Source organism: Cyprinus carpio, chromosome A7 (genome assembly GCF_018340385.1).
Source record: "Cyprinus carpio isolate SPL01 chromosome A7, ASM1834038v1, whole genome shotgun sequence".
Lineage (NCBI taxonomy): Eukaryota > Metazoa > Chordata > Actinopteri > Cypriniformes > Cyprinidae > Cyprinus > Cyprinus carpio.
Window position 1 is genome coordinate 11,374,089 of NC_056578.1, and position 5,000 is coordinate 11,379,088.

The following is a 5,000-nucleotide window of genomic DNA, read 5'->3' on the forward strand; positions in this document are numbered from 1 at the left end:
TGTGTCCAGAGAGTGCCTCTCTCACCTCTCTCTCTCCTCTCTCTCTCCTCTCTCTCTCTCTCTCTCCTCTCTCTCATTCCTCTCTCTCTCTCTCTAGCTCTCCTCTCTCCTCTCTCTCTCTCTTCTCTCTCTCTCTCTCTCTCTCTCTCTCTCTCTCTCTCTCTCTCTCTCTCTCTCTCTCTCTCTCTCTCTCCATTTATGGAATTGCGTCATATCGTCCCAGTCGAATTAGTGGGAAATGACACATATATATATATAAATCCTATATAAAATTGCTCTTAAACACAATGGAATGCAGTGTAAAATACAAAATACAGGTAGAACACCTGTAATTTTTTTTTTAAATAAATAAATATGGTAAATTCCTAAAGATAAATTAATAAAGACAGACTACATATAGGCCTATAATTTATAATACATGCAATACACATAATAACTACGTATGTACACAATAGACAAACCAGACAAATATATGTAGTAGGCCTATGCTAAATAACATTTCAAGGGAATGAAATATGCCAATTTGCACATGTTAGAAAGACAATAAAGGGAATAAAGAATTATTCATATTTTCTTTAACCTGTTAGCTGTCACTGGCCCACCGGTGGGCCCACTTGCCATTACATGTTTCAAAACAGTAATATCTAGTCTGAACCTAAAGTAATCTTGACAAACTATATATCATTGGTAAAAAGCTAAAGACTGTAGTTGTGATATTTGGTGAATGATTTTTGAAATATTTACAGAGCAACTGTAATTTATTTATATGCAAGAAGAGTACTCATCAGAGTCGGAGAGTGCGTTCTGACCTTTTCTTTAAAATAGTGATGCATAGATGAAATCATGAAAAATCAGTAAAAAAAATTTATTTATTTTCATGGAGAGTGTTCAAAAGATAACATCCATTGTATTTTTTGAGGAAAAAAAGGTCTAAAAGTGTTTTGAAACATCTACGCGCAATTAAACAGCCGTTTTGAGCCAACAAGGCTGACTCTGAGTGTTGTTTGTGCTGCTTGAATAACATTTAGCTACTTTTAGATTCAGAAATGCAAATATTTAAAGTAGCTGCTATAAAAAAATGTATATAGTAGTTACTATAGGACCTAACACTGTTATTACCGTAAAACCATAATACAATTTTAAAATATATTTTCCTTCTTTTTAAATCCTAGTCTTTCCTTACTGACAAACAACTCTTTTTTTGCTCCGTCGAATAATTAAATGATCCACCTCTAAACAAGATGCCCAGTTATGCAAACAATTTAATTACAGGAAAATACTTTGCTCACTTAATCTTCACATGAAACATAAAGTATGAAAATAAATACCAAATTTTATATCACACACACAACATCATTTTATATACAATTTATAAAAACTATATTTAAAATATTTTTTATTTTTTTGAATGTCTGAATATTTGCCATGTGTCTTTCTATATCCATTATTTTGTCTATATCCATTTGTTTAGCCACCAGCCAAAGTTGTGAACATACAGGTATATATACCGTTAAGTCAAAAACATTTTTCCTTTCTGCAATACCAGTAAACCAACATTTTTATACACGTAACATTTCACAGTGTATGAGGGGTAAAAACCGATGGCGTGTTAGCCGGTGTGCTCTGTGTGTGGTTGACAAAACCATTTTGTAGCAGTTACAGTTCAGTTTGTAAGCTTTGTGAAAAAAACACACGAGCATAAGTGTGGCTGTATAAACAAGCATGGAAAGTCAGTACGGCTGTGCACGAAAACCTTCAAAAGTCACAATTTACATATCCATGAATCTTTTTGGAGTGTTCCTCTACTAAGCTGCTGATGCTGTATGATGTTGCGCCTCTGTACCCTGACCTTTGAGCAGCACGGAGGAGAAACTACCTCAGGAAAACAGGAAAGCATGAGAGGGATAATAATGCCAGCCAGCAATGCAGGCATCAATTTGAATCTCTGTCTCACCTACGAAACAGGCACAAAGAAAAGCATTTTCAAGGTCAACTATTCAAAGTATATGTTCCAGGGAGTTAGCACATTCATTTGCAGGATGGAATGAATGTAATCATACATAAACTACCATTCAAAAGTTATAGGCTCAGCTGGAAACTAACATTGTTTATTTTTACTGTTTACCCCTTGTTGCAGGCTTACCTGTTGCTTTTTCCATTAAAAATATGAATTACCTTCACTACTACTTTGACAATCTTAACAAAGTGATTATCATAGTTGAATATGATGTTAATTACTAGGCTTCAGGACGTACCATATTCCACCTCGTCACTCAGGTCACTCTTTCCCTGCTCCACATTAATGACTTGACAAGATGATCTGTGCACTCTCGGTCTGTACTGGCAGCTGAAGTCATAGTCCACTTTATACACACTATCTAGGATCTTTACTTGTTCTAATCTGATAAACACATCAATAGAATAATATAGGCTTTTAGGAAGCTGAGTTTGTTAGCATGACATTACGCGCTACCACGGTACATGACGCAATATATATAGTTTTTAAAATGTGGGTTGGTACATACTGCATGAGTACGTTTGTAATTTTCCTTTTTTCATAGATTCTATACTCTTAAGCATTAAAAGAGTGTGACCGTTGTGTATGTGTATTTAAAAGCTTTAGTGACGAATGATGATACTTCATAGTTGCATAAGCACGAGAGGACAATAGAACATGATTAACTAGAAAGCATGATTTACCCTAGTTTTTTCAGACAGCGTGCTGTATATGTGGGTTTTCTTTAATAATAAACGAAAAGGCACAAAGAAAAGTGAGCATTCAGATAAAAACTATCAAAAACAGAAACTGTAAAATTTGTATGAAAACACAAAAAGACTGTTCAAATTCTAGGCCATGCTGGATTCTGTTTAATGTCGTACCCTGTTTAGGCTTTTCTTGATTTGCACTGCAAACTGGAAGCCCTAAAAAAAAGATAAACAAAAGAGCCTTTTTTTTAGTGAAACAAACAAAACAGAATGGCACACTGACATTAGAAACTTCGAGAAAAAATGTGCAGCTCATATTCTGTAAATACAGCTATTGCAGTATGCAAGATATACTGGTTTGGGATGTTTCCTCAAACATGATATACTAATAATAATTTCTCAAATAATTGCTGTTTGTGAAAATGACAACGCTCTAGAAACGCAATAGTGTGCAAGGTATTTAGAAAAACTGTGCTGTTTAACTGCCTTTCTGTGCAGTTTTTTCAAAAAAATTATGTTCTATGCAAAAAAAAAGTGCAGTTTACCGAAATATGTTGAACTTGTTTTAGCCTGAATGTGTTGTTAACAGGTGACCCATATTTATAAGTGCCATTGAAACAGGTAGAACATTTCTTTGTTGTGAAATGTATGGCTAGTGATTGACGCATTTCTCCAATGAGCTTCATCTCGTTGCACTTTTTTACCATTTCTTTCTGGAGGTAACCTGAAAAACCTACGTTTACAACCAATGCGATGGAATGAATGGAATATAAACACACAAATGAAAGTTAAATATAAAAAACAATGGTAAGAAAACATTAGGAAAGTTACATACCAGTACTCATACCCACCAAACCATATGTTTTTTGTATGGTATCTGGGACCATCAACATCAGAATCCCAAGTGCACTTCAGGCCTGTCGTGGTGGTAATACTCGTAAGCTCATGTTTTTTCACCAAGCCTCACTGGAATAATGTGAAGATTTATCAAATCAGTTCACTCAAGACTGGAAATTTAATAAATATGGAAAATTAAGCTGTGGATTATGTAAGAGGTGAATTTCTTAATGCTTAAGATTCCTTTTTACTATGAAAAATCATCTGGTTTATTTTTTAAATGATCAAAGAGCTTGATGGGCTAAGAAAGGCTGGATCCAGAATGTAACATTAAGAGCTCAAAAGAGAAAACGGTATGAAACATGACATCACCAAGTCGCGATTGCACATGAATGCATCAACACATGAACACCTATATGTACACACATTGTATGACATTGATTTCCATGATTCAGTTAAAGTGAGGATTAAAAAGGGCCAAACTGGCAAGAGCAGAAAGATGCTTAAAATTATTCCTAAAAACCAAGTTCAAAAAATACGAACAATAACTATATTAAATAAAAAAAAGCTGCTAATTCAGCTGCTATTCTGCATTATTATTGGGGGGTCGAACAATGTTTTTTTTTTTTTTTTTTTTTAACAGAGCCCGATGGCCGAAAACACATGATATCACAAAATTAAATTAAAGATGGTATAATAAACACCCTTTGAAAAAAGGCTGTTATTTCAGGATGGATGAGTTGAAAACATTATATTGTATCAATAGCAAACCTACAGCTCTTCAAAAAAGAATTGTTATACATATAAACCTTTCAGCTTTTTTTCTTAGGTAAAATGAAGTAAAGGATTCTTTGATCGGTACCCATTCATACCATAACATGTAATAACAAATAAAAATACTCAATGACTTGAGACGACTGAATAAACTAATAAACATACTTCTCATGATCATAACTGAGACCACTGCCACTGGATCAGCTATGGAATCATTACAAAAAAACGGGACCAAAGAACACAAAAAGCATTTACATCAGATAGCTGGCTATCATGCAGAGTACCTGGAGGTGGAGGGATGCCTAATTTCCAAAGGTGGACTTTGTTTTTGTTTCCACATTCTTCAGGAGTTCACTTAACACTGATGCACAGTCCGTTTACATTGGGGATATTCAGTTTGCAGGTCGTGTTTTTGACTCTCGTGGTATAACGGGAATTGTTATGGCTTTTTCAGAAACAGTCCTGTTGGTGACAGCGGATTTTCATGGTTAATTATCACTATAAAATACAGTCTGTTTGTACCTGTGTTCATTTTTGTGTTACGATGTGTGCTGTGTGTAGTGTGTGTGTGTGTATTAATGTTTCCTAATGGGGACAAAAAAAAAATTAAAAAAAATCCCACACAATGTCAAAATTTACTGGTATTAATTTCTTGGGGGGCCATTTGGTCCTCATAAACATAA